Genomic DNA, 11,484 nt, shown 5'->3' with positions numbered 1-11,484 from the left:
CTCTGCTCCCCCAATGAGCATACCTGAATGGCACACTGTTTTTCAGATATCAACTGGCTGCATTCAGTCTGGCATTTCTAGGTGTTACACTGGAACATTCAGTGCATGGTAACTGACTCAGTGAAGAGTAGCTCCAACTCTTTGGTGCGGATCCCAAAACATTGCAACTCTTCTTAAGAGTCCCTGGGCAGAAGCTTCAGGTGAGAGATTTCCAGATGCTCAGGTTGGACTTGTCTATAATTGGCAACTCCAGATTCCCTAGCTGAGCTAGGACCTGATAGCATCGCTTGAGGCTAGAAGCAGCTTCCAGGTTACAATGCTGCAAGCTTCTTGTTAAGGGTACTGCAAGTTGCTAGGAGGCCCCACACAGAGCAACAGTTCCCAGCACCCTTAACTAACTACAATTCCCAGGATTCTTTGGGGAGGTGAGCCATGATGGTTAAAATGGTGTAAGAGTCCTTTAAAGGTATGGTGTGTATGTGATATGAATTTAAGAAATAGACTCATTTGTACAATTTACCATAAATCACCCATGTGCAGCAATAAATACCATACTTTTCCATGTATAGGTTTTTTTCTTTAAAAATGATGTTAAGAAAAGGGGGGTCATCTTATACATGGGGTCATTTCTCCCCATTTTCTTTATTTGGAGTCCCCAAAAATAGGGGGTGTCTTATACACGAAAAAATACAGTAGTTTCCTCATGATTTGAAGCAGTGACTTTTCAGATGTTGAGGTAAAACTCTCATCATCCTTGACCACTGAGCGTACTGGGAACTAGGAGCCCAACAATATCTGTAGGGCTACATGTTAGCCTTCACTGATTCAAAGGGTGGGCATTTGAGAAGCCATACCTGTGGAAGCCAATAGCAAGGGCACTCAGTAAAATGTGGCTTGTGAAGGAGCCCTCTTTGTTGCATTGAAATCGGAGGGATTTTGATGACTATCAGGTCTGTAGGATCAGGGTGTTAGCTGAATTAAAATGGGCAAACGTGGTGTAAATGAATCCCTTGCCTAGAAACCATGAACCTCCACATGCTTGCTGTCAGTTGCTATAGCGCAGGAGATTAGCTTCTTTCAAAATCTGAAATGCTTACAGGAGAGACACTGAACAATGTCGTATATCTTGGCTTTAGCACTTCTGTGCATGCAAGCGCTGACAAAGGTTCATTTCCTGCCAATCGCTGATCCCCACATGGGATAATGGCACAAGTTAATTACTACTGATACAGCTCCTCAGCCTTTCATGTCACGAGGGACAAAGGAATGGCTGCCCCAACGACTTATCTCCAGATCTAGTAACGGGGATGGAGTTATAATCATGTTATCATCATGCTATACCTGTGAGAAAGAGAAACGTGTTGAGCCTAATCTTATCTCATATCTGACATAATCCCCGCTAAGAAATAAATTAAAACCATTGGACTGGCAGAGGGAAAACCCTGCAATGTATTTTAATTTTAAAAAAGGACTCATCCTAAACCTTCATCTAGCCTGAAGGTAGATGTAAAAAACAAAGCAAAACATGGGATTGTGGTCTGTTCCTTAATTGCCTCATTGTACTGGGCCCTCTGGAAAGAAGATGGGAGCCAGTGTGGTGTAGTGGTTAAGAGCGGTAGACTCGTAATCTGGTGAACTGGGTTTGCTTCCCCATTCCTTCACATGCAGCTGCTGGGTGACCTTGGGCTAGTTACACTTCTCTGAAGTCTCAGTCTCTCAGCCCCACTCACCTCACAGAGTGTTTGTTGTGGGGGGGGAGGGAAAGAAGAATGTTAGCCGCTTTGAGACTCCTTCGGGTAGTGATAAAGCGGGATATCAAATCCAAACTCTTCTTCTTCATTCTAGTTCTTGTGGTGACCCCTAATCAGAAATGTTGGTTCTAAGTAATTGATAACCGCAAGACTGGATTTCTATAAGGTGCTCTATATGGGATTGCCATTGGGGCTGGTCCAGAATACAGTAGCTAGACTGCAGATGGGGTGGGGGGTCAGTGGCTGACAGCATGCAACATGTCTGCTGAAACATCTGCACTGGCTCCCCATATCAGGCCATGTTCAAAGTGATCGTGTTGATATTGTTACAAAAGTTGGCCGCCTCCCACTCTCCGCGGAGCAGCAGAAAGATTCCAGGCGGTCATGCCAGGTCTGTGTTCCTTTGAGAACCAAGATGTGGCAGAAAAATATGATTTGTTCACATATTTGCACCTGAGTTTAAGATGGAGGGAAGCCCAGTTCTTACAACATGGTTATCCTCTACGCCAGGCATGTCCAACTCCCAAGAGACTATGATGATGATGATGATGATGATGATGATGATGATGATGATAATACACTCTTCCAGCAGAAATTTAGCAGGCATCCTGCTTTTGACTTTCAGGCGTCTCTCAAAGACCTTTCTATGCTGACAAGCCTTTGCAACTGTTTAAATTGCTATTGTTGATTAGCCCCGTAAATGATTATATGTTTTTATTTTAAAAGTTAAAATTTTACACTTCAAATGAAGTTTTCTGTTTTAATAGCTGGATTGATAATTTCATGATATGGCATTATAGAAATATTCAAAGAATAAATAAATAAATATAATAGGTTAAAGATCAAGCCAACTGACAGGGCTTGTGAAATCACTAAGAGGAAAGGGTATTACAGAATAACTGGAACTGGGATGTTCAGTAAAAATTATAGGCTTTGGTGGCCATCATGGAGTAGCCTTTCAGGAAGAAGGCTGGGGATGCTAGGAGGAATGGGGGTGAGGGGGAAATTTGATTCAGTCTACATCTATTTATTATTTAGCAAAATTAACAGAGCTCTTGAGTGCAATAAAATTTCTAAGCGGTTTGCAAGAAATATTAAAATTACCAATTAGAAAACAGGTTTTTAAAATAAGTGATTTTAAGCCCTTAAAAGATAACTAAAATTAACAATAACCAAAAAGAGTTTTTAAAAAGTTAACGTTTAAGGGCAATCCTTACCTGATTTTCACTTTTCAAAACAATATGCGAACCGAAACATTCTCTGTATTTTGCAGTGCACTTATCCAGCCAGGGCAAATTCACATGCCTGGGTAAAATGCACATTAAAAAGCATGTATTGGTGAAAATGACATTACAAATGCACCATATTAGGGAGCGTTGCTTTACAAAAAAAAAAGTACCGGTACCTATTAGGTCAAGTTGTATACAAAAACTATGTTAAGAGAAATAAGTACTAAAATGTTAGTCAGTTTTCATCATGACTTTTTAAAAAACCCACCTTGAAAGTGACAAAAGGACAAGAAATAAAAAATCCCACAGAAGGACGACAGACACAGTGAAAGCAAGAGGGAAACTGAATTGGACACAAGTACAGTTAGGGGTTTGACCAAACTGCGGGAGGCAGTGAAAGACAGGAGTCCCTGGCGTGCTCTGGTCCATGGGGTCACAAAGAGTCGGACACGACTAAACGACTAAACAACAACAGCAGTTAGGGGAGGAAAAAGATTAAGAGAAGAGTTCTTGGTTGGTAAGTTCAGTGGCAGCCAGGAAGAAAACAATATAGAGTAGTGTGGGCAGCTGAAGGGAAACAGAGTGCAGAAAAACAGGCTGGTAGGTAGGAAAGCCCTGTGCAGATATTAATATTGTGCTGTCTGAAGTGACTGGAATCATGAGAACTGACTCCTTTTATGTCCAGGCCCATAGAAGTATTATTCAAAGTTTTACTGGCATAACTCTTCAAAAACAGAACATAAGCATCAAAGATACAAGCAAAATACCCATACAGTGTTTTGTGCTGTCCAGCACAGGCTCGGCATCTTAGAAAATATGAAGTAACCCAAACAGACCCCAAAGCAGAGGTCTGTCTCTCCCCACAGCCTGTGTTCCAGCCTCCATTGGCCTTAGGCTGTTTACTCTGCCTTCAGGAGAGCTTCCCTCAAACCTTTACAGACACCAAAATCTATACAGTGGAACCTCAGTTTTTGAGTGTCTCAGAAGTCAAACGTTTTGGCTTTCAAACGCCGAAAACCCAGAAGCAACTGCTTTGGTTTCTGAACGATTTTCAGAAGTCGAACGTGCCATGCGGCTTCCATTTTGGGTTTCCCTGTTGTATTGAGGCTTCCGCTTTCAGTTTTTGAACTTTTTGGAAGTTGACCGGTCTTCCAGAATGGATTACGTTAGAAAACCAAAGTTCTGCTGTATCATTCTGTATCCAAACGGGGCTCCATCTCCTCTGCCATGATTATTAATTAAGACTGATGCTGAACCAACCTGAAGACAGGACCATGCCAGGCGATATGATTGGAGCATTTTAATTCCACCCTCCCTCTCCAATTCCCTTTGTTCTTTATGAGAGTCAAGACCAGAATCTGCAACCATGAAAACCCAAGTTGCCCTCCAGTAGTTTGTGTGGCATCCACTTTGGTATGTGAGTAGTTGTGTTTGGGGTTTGCTTGTTTTTTTTGTAAGTTTCCTGACCAGTTAAGGCGACCTACTTAATTCTGTGCTTTTATTTTCTTTGGGGAAGCAGGGTCCAATATCTGAATTTCTCTGTCTTGATTCTTAAATAAAATGTAAATGGAGTTGATCCTAAATCTCTGCCTAAACCTCTTGGTGCTCCTATAACCCTGGTTTCACAGAGCTTTAAAAGTAGCTCTGTAGAAAAGCCTGTCCTTTTCCAGAAATGCTAATCATAGACCTGAATTTTGCATGCGTTAGGCCAAAGGTTAAAAATGCAGGTGATTGCCGCCCTGAACCAAGTAACAGAGCATCTTGCAGCCTGTCCTAGTCCTGTGTGAACCTTTTTGGCACAAGTTCATTGTGTATTCCTACTGAGGTTGTGCTTGAAGGAGGTGCACCTATAGTCAATAAATGCTAGACGTTAAAGGCTCAGTATTCCTGCTGTAATCTACTGCATCTTAAAAAGTAGAGACATCACCTTGCCAATAAAGGTCCATATAGTAAAAGCTATGGTTGTCCCAGTAGTGATGTATGGAAGTGAAAGCTGGACCATAAAGAAGGCTGATCGCCGAAGAATTGGTGCTTTTGAATTATGGTGCTGGAGGAGACTCTTGAGAGTCCCATGGACTGCAAGAAGATCAAACGTATCCATTCTTAAGGAAATCAGCCCTGAGTGCTCACTGGAAGGACAGATCTTCCACTCATGAGAAGAGAAGACTCCCTGGAAAAGACCCTGATGTTGGGAAAGATGGAGGGCACAAGGAGAAGGGGACAACAGAGAATGAGATGGTTGGACAGTGTTCTCGAAGCTACCAGCATGAGTTTGACCAAACTGCGGGAGGCAGTGGAAGACAGGAGTGCCTGGCGTGCTCTGGTCCATGGGGTCACGAAGAGTCGGACATGACTAAACGACTAAACAACAACAACAACATTCCTACTGTAAGTTACGTCAGTTTGATCCCATAGGCTGAACCATGGAAAAAAGGGGAGAGTTAATGAGGAGACATCATATGGCCACTACTTCGGGTCAGATAATTGTTGATCAATCCTAATACACCTGCTAATCAGTCAAGTCACAAAACAACTTTTCAGAGCTTCATTGCAGCGCTACCCTCTGTATTCTGCAATGTTCCAAATCTGAATGTAAAAAAAGAAAGAGAAAAGGGGGAAAAAACAGAGTAGGGAGGAGAGCCAAGAGGCGAACATTTACCCCGCACCAGAGCTGTATCCATAGCAACTGGAACTATTCATTTGCTGTCTCGAATAATGCGTTCAGGCCTGTCTCACTAACAATTCAGCAGAGGACATTGACAAATGATCGCTATATTCAGCCAGCCATTTTAAATATGCAGTCTACTTGGCTGAATTTTAATTTGGCCAATTAATACCACAGCTAATAACACTGTGTGGTAAGTTCTTCCTCTGTTGAGAAGGAGTGCTTTATCTCCAAAGGTGCGCAGACAAAATATCAAATCTCCTTTACTCTCCTTTATTTAGTTCAGTAGGACAATATACTCCTGCCCAACTGACGATTACTACGGCGGATTAGAATTAGTCGCCATTTTGTTTAAAGCAGAGACAGAGATCCAACAGGAACGCCAGGCTGGCGACATGTCCATCAAGAGGTGCCGGTTGGCTGTAACCAGGCCCAGTTCCCGAGCTGACCTGATTGCTATGCAGTCAGCAATTTCTGCAGGAAAAGGAGCAGCTACTGTTTCAGGAGAAACAGAACCATTCTTTGCCTCCCAGCACAAAGCCCTGTCCTTTCATATTATGCAATGAGGTGGATAGACTTGCCGCTTGGGTCAGTGTGCTGCAGCTTTCATGAGGCTGGACCAAGACATTTTGACATTTGAGGCAGAGCGGCAAATGTCTTCTTCTCCCTCGGGCCAAGACCCACAATGTGCAAGTTATTTTGACTCCTGAGGCAGAAAACTTCACAGGTTTCTCTCCCACTCCCTGGCAGTAAAACCAGAAGACTCACCCAAATTCTCCCCGCTGTCAGCTGAAGCTGGCAATTCCTCTGCCTGTGAGATGGGAAACTGTGGTTGTGACCTCCATTTCTGCACATCATGATTGATAAAACATCTAATGAAACAAAATGGATTTGTTTTTTGTGAAATCTAGTATTTGACTTGGGTAATTGTAGACCCCATTAGGCGGCGAGGGGCAGAGAGCTCTCTGCACTGCTCAGGTGTACTCAGCGAGATGAGAAGAGGCGAAAAAATATTTAGCACATTATTCAACAGCTGCTATCTTTGGTAAGCCAGGCTGGGAGTTGATGGGCTAAGGCTAGCAATGCTCAGTAGAAACTGGAAGTGAAAATGATAGTTTAAAAGAGGAATTCCTGGTGGCGCACTGCCTGTACGTGACTCTCTGCCCCCGCACCCAGTACTGTAGACCTGATAATTTTGGGGGGTGGGGTAGTGATTCATACAATCTATGAGCACAGGGATTAAGGTCAAACATTTCTGCTTTTAGGAGACGAGCTGTAGTTCAGTGGCAGAGCCCCTGCCTGGGTAGCTCAGTTGGTTAGAGCATGTACTGATAGTACCAAGGTTGCAGGTTCGATTACCATATGGGACAGTTGCATATTCCTGCACTGGAGGGGGTTGGACTAGATGATCCTCAGGGTCCCTTCCAACTCTGTGATTCTATTCCCTCCATACAAAAGTTCCTGGGTTCCACCCCTGGCATCTCCAGTTAAAAAGAAAATGAAAGGACAGGTATAAGGTGATATCGAATTCCTTTATCTGAGACCATGCCATTCGGAGAGGAACAAATAATCTGACCTGCTATAAGTAAGGCATCTTCCAAGGAGAATGTTATGGATCATTATACTGTGGTCAGCCTAGCGGAAAGAAAGAAAGATTTCTTTCCATCTCCTGGATTTATTCAAAGCAACTATGATCATACAGACGGGCAGCAGATTTGTTACCAGCACAGCCCAGAGGCAGGGCGCCATCTCTGCTTGTACAACAATAAAATGTGAACACCAAACCCAGCAAATCCCCCTTTCAAGGCCCGAGTACCTAAGTAATATGACGATTCTTACAACTGGAAGGCGTTAAGCCTAAAGAGATTGTTCTACCAGCACACGCATTTCAGCTTGTCAGATGGAACTGGCTCAGAAGTCCAGTTATGTAATCACTTGCCTGAAGAGCCGGCAGCCCCTCATCCATTTTCAAACACTTTCCCTCATGAAGTGTTGTGGCATTTGCCCATTCGTTTAGAGCCTGTCTGTACAGGGGGGAAAGGGTTAAAAATGTAGACCAATAGGAAAGCTGGAGGTGGAGCCTACATGTGTATAAAAGGGCTTAGCCCGAGGTTTGTTAGAGTTGTTGGTGGGTAGTTGGTTGGTTTTAGTGGGTTGGCTGGTTGGGAAAGGGCGTTGTTGCTAGGCGTGGCCCAAGCCTTGTCTGTTGGGCCCCGGGATCGTGCTTGGCTGTTTGGGCCAATTGGGGTGAATGGTGTGAACCTGTGGACCTATAAATGTGGCAACATGATGGGGTGGGGCACTTGCTTCGCACTGCTGAACACCTGCCCTCCCTTCCTATTTTAGGTGCTGCTGCTTTGGCCTTGCTTTGGTTTGGGTCACCTGCTTTGGAGCAGGGGCTGGCTAGGAATTTTTCCATTTGGCAGATTGGCTTTAGCCACTTGGTTTTCGCCTACCCCCTTAGCAATCGTTACAACTTTGTAAGGTTTCGCGGTTAGGCATTGGTTTATAGAAATGTGCGGGAGGGGAGGTGTGGCCAACACCTGCCCCTCCAGGAATAGGGTAAAGGATTCTGGGAGTCCTGGATCTTGTCCAAAGTCCACTTGAGGGGCTAGGGCAATGCCAGGACCAGAGGAACCCCAGGGTAAGCTTCAATCAATCTTCACCAATGTTGCTCCCTTGTTTGGTGTTTACCCTTTCAGACTGCCAGCCATAGAGGCAGGAGTCAGTTATAGTCCCTGACCAATGCCTAGGCCAATACCGCTCAATTTGTTTTGTAATCAATAAAGTTGTGGCCTAAATTTTGTCCAAAAACTTAAACTAAAATTATGCGTCCATTTGAAGTTATTTACTGGGAAAGGGCTTGGGAGACTTGGGGTGCAACCAGCACCCCCTGGCCAGCCCCAGAGGCCCCATTTGGCTGTTGAGCTTGTAGCCAGGGCTACTGCAACAAACAGCTGTGCAAGCATTTAGGAGGCAGAGACGTGAGAGGGCATTAGAGGAGACAGGGAAGGAAAGAGAGATAGAGGCCAGTGTTGCCCACAGCACCCCTGGCCATCATTCAAGGCACCCCATGGTGCCACGGCACACTGGTTGAAACCCCCTGCTCAAGTCAATAAGCCTAGTCTAGAATCTTTATTTTCTACTGGAAAGTGTTGGCTCAAATAATCTGCGTTTTGCATGAAGGTCCTCAGAAGCTGTACAAAGATTTTAAACTAACAAAAGTGTATCACCATCTGCTAAGCAATTGTGCTGGGGTGTCTTCCGTACTTAAAAACGCAGATATGAATGTTTAAGACTGGAATTTTCTTATATTGACTAGTACTTTCATATTGCATGGGGGAATTCTCCTTGAAAAACAGCACCCTGGCAGTGGATCGATGGCAAAAGTGTAATATGTGTCACTAGTGAATACTTTATCAACTATAAATATGTTAACATGTTTTAGACATGAATGACTTCACCACTGATAAAAAATAACATTCCCATGGCTGCTTTCTCTTTCTGCCAAGAAAACATCTGCTTGTTCCTGCTGCTGCTGTTTTAAAGATCCAAGGAATCTTCATCTTTTAAAATTCTGATTAATGTAATTAATTGTTGAACTCTTTTGTTCAGGAGTCCTTCCATCAACTACATTCTTGATTTAAATTGTTTGGAGCCATTTGGGCATAATTAGTTCAGTCAATGACAGTTAGGAGTTTATTTATTTCCATTTCTACCCTGCCACACACATGTTGTAAACAGGGCCTCGGGGAAGCTTACAAATGAGTAAAAATGCATTCAGACAATTTGCAGAAATCAATAAAACATAACAATTAATTAAAGTACCTGACTTGAACGGCTAAGCTCCACAGAGCAGAAAAATAATAATAGTTTTTCTTTAAAGAGGAAATGCCTTCTGAAATAAGAACATACATGTTTCCAGAGGCTGAGATAGGCTGGCAGGCTTCTCTTGAGAGGAACTTCTATAGAGTGGGTGTTACCACCGAGAAGGCCCTGCTCTCTTCTCTCTCTTAGCAGCACCCACTCAGCTAAGAAACCAGACCCTCCAAGTGTCTGTATTTTCCAGGGATGTCCTTGATTTAAGGAATTCGTCCCAGTTTCTGATTTGACCCTGGAATGTCCCACTGTTCCTTAGGATGTCCTTATTTTCATCGGAGATATGTTGGAGGGTATGGAGTTATTCGACCCCTGAGCCATCCTAGGAATAATCTAGGAAGGAGGTCCCTACCTCTGCCTGTACTTTAAGCATGGGGTGGGTGGGAAATGGGGATATGCATTGCAATTACTCCAGTTACTGAGGTCTTTGGAAATTTGTTAAACCAGATGAGGATCATTTTGTGTTTAGAGCGCAGACGTTTCTCAAATTGATGTGCTCCAAAGCTGCTTGATAGCAGTTGGAGCTCAGGTGAGGGATATGTGTTCTTAGTGATGTTCAACTGCTTCTTAAGCAATAATTGGATAATCTTAAAATACTCTGCTATAGCTTGGGAAAGGAAATGCTGGTATAAAATTAATACCTTGATTAAGTAGTTTTAACGGGGAATCAGTCCTTGATGAAAGTCTTTTGGATTTGGTCTCTTCATCTGTGCTACATCCCATTAAAGGCCTGATCTAATATACATTCATTTGGAACTAAGACCCCCTGCATTCAACAATACAGTCATACCTCGGGTTGTGATCGCTGCGGGTTACGCGTTATCGAGTTACAGACGCGCCGAACCCGGAAGTACCAGAACGGGTTACTTCCGGGTTTCGGAGCTTGCGCTTTGAGCATGCGCAGAAGCGCCAAATCGGGTCATGCGCGTGTGCAGACGTGGCGCTGCATGGATCACATTCACAGCCTGAGGTTCCACTGTATCTCCATCCTAACAGTTCAGGTCCTTGTCAACTTAGAAGTAAGTCTTAATGAGTTCCAGGAGGCAAATGCTCAGTTGGTGTGCATAGGATTGCAACTTTATAGTAAAGAAGGGTGATTTCCTTGGGTTACAGGATTCTTCTACCACTTTGCGCAATCAAATCTTTCTTGAACCTTCTGTAGCTCATAAATTTTCATGGTGGAGAAGCACAAACTTGGCTGAAAGCAACACACACAAACATAAGAAACAACCTTTACATTCTCCAAGGTAATCTTCAGTTTATTCACTATCATCTTTGCAAAAATTGTCACTATATATACTGGTTTAGAAGTGAAAAACATTATAGTGTTGTTATTATTATTATCAAAAAATGACATTTAATTCCTTTATTCATTGGAGACTGTTGGCAGAACATCATGAAACCAAATAATTTGGATATTTTTGTGACTTCCAAAGGCAAGAGCAGGATGAGCGGGCACAAAATGAATAAAAAAATGCCCCTTTTATACTGTTTTAGAATTACAATTGGTCTTTGTTGTTAGACCAAAGGTAGGATTTAAGGGCAATAATCCATAGTTGTTCCACCCTGTATTCAGAGTTTTTGATCCTGGAGGTAATATATAGTCAGCCATTACCACTAACTGTTTACAGTCTTATCTTCCTTGACTTTATCTAATACAGTGGTTCCCAACTGGTGATCCGCAGATCCCAGGGGGGGGGGCCATGTAACCCACTCAGGGGCCCCATGACATGTACCCATCAACTGTTCCGGACCTTCAGTTTTTTTGGGGGGGGGGCATGCTCTCAGGCAAAAATGTGCAGGTCACCTGACTCATGCGGGAGCATGGCTTGGAAGATGCACGGCCTGGTTTTGTGCTAGGACATGTTGGAAGGTATGGTGGCACAATTCACATAACAAAACCTACTACAGAGATATCGACATTTTCAAAAGTAGGGGGTCCATGGCTTGGCTTCTGAAA

The 11,484-nt window shown here is 43.4% G+C and overlaps 1 long non-coding RNA gene across 3 annotated transcripts; it reads right to left on the bottom strand.

The window, feature by feature from the left end:
- Positions 1-2,968: 2,968 nt before the first annotated feature.
- On the bottom strand, positions 2,969-7,811 carry LOC309522164. 3 transcript variants are annotated; one of them, XR_014214934.1, is made up of 3 exons: positions 7,462-7,811; positions 6,414-6,517; positions 2,969-3,056 (listed from the first exon to the last, which is right to left on the bottom strand). It is a non-coding gene; the product is annotated as an uncharacterized lncRNA (long non-coding RNA). The 3 variants fall into 3 exon arrangements; XR_014214935.1 differs by having other exon boundaries at positions 7,485-7,811; XR_014214936.1 differs by having other exon boundaries at positions 7,585-7,811.
- Between the last annotated feature and the right edge of the window lie 3,673 nt (positions 7,812-11,484).

This window comes from Podarcis vaucheri (genome assembly GCF_965113315.1).
Source record: "Podarcis vaucheri genome assembly, chromosome: 17".
Classification (NCBI taxonomy): Eukaryota; Metazoa; Chordata; class Lepidosauria; order Squamata; family Lacertidae; genus Podarcis; species Podarcis vaucheri.
Note: the sequence above shows the minus strand (reverse complement) of the source record. Positions and strands in the feature narration are given on the sequence as shown.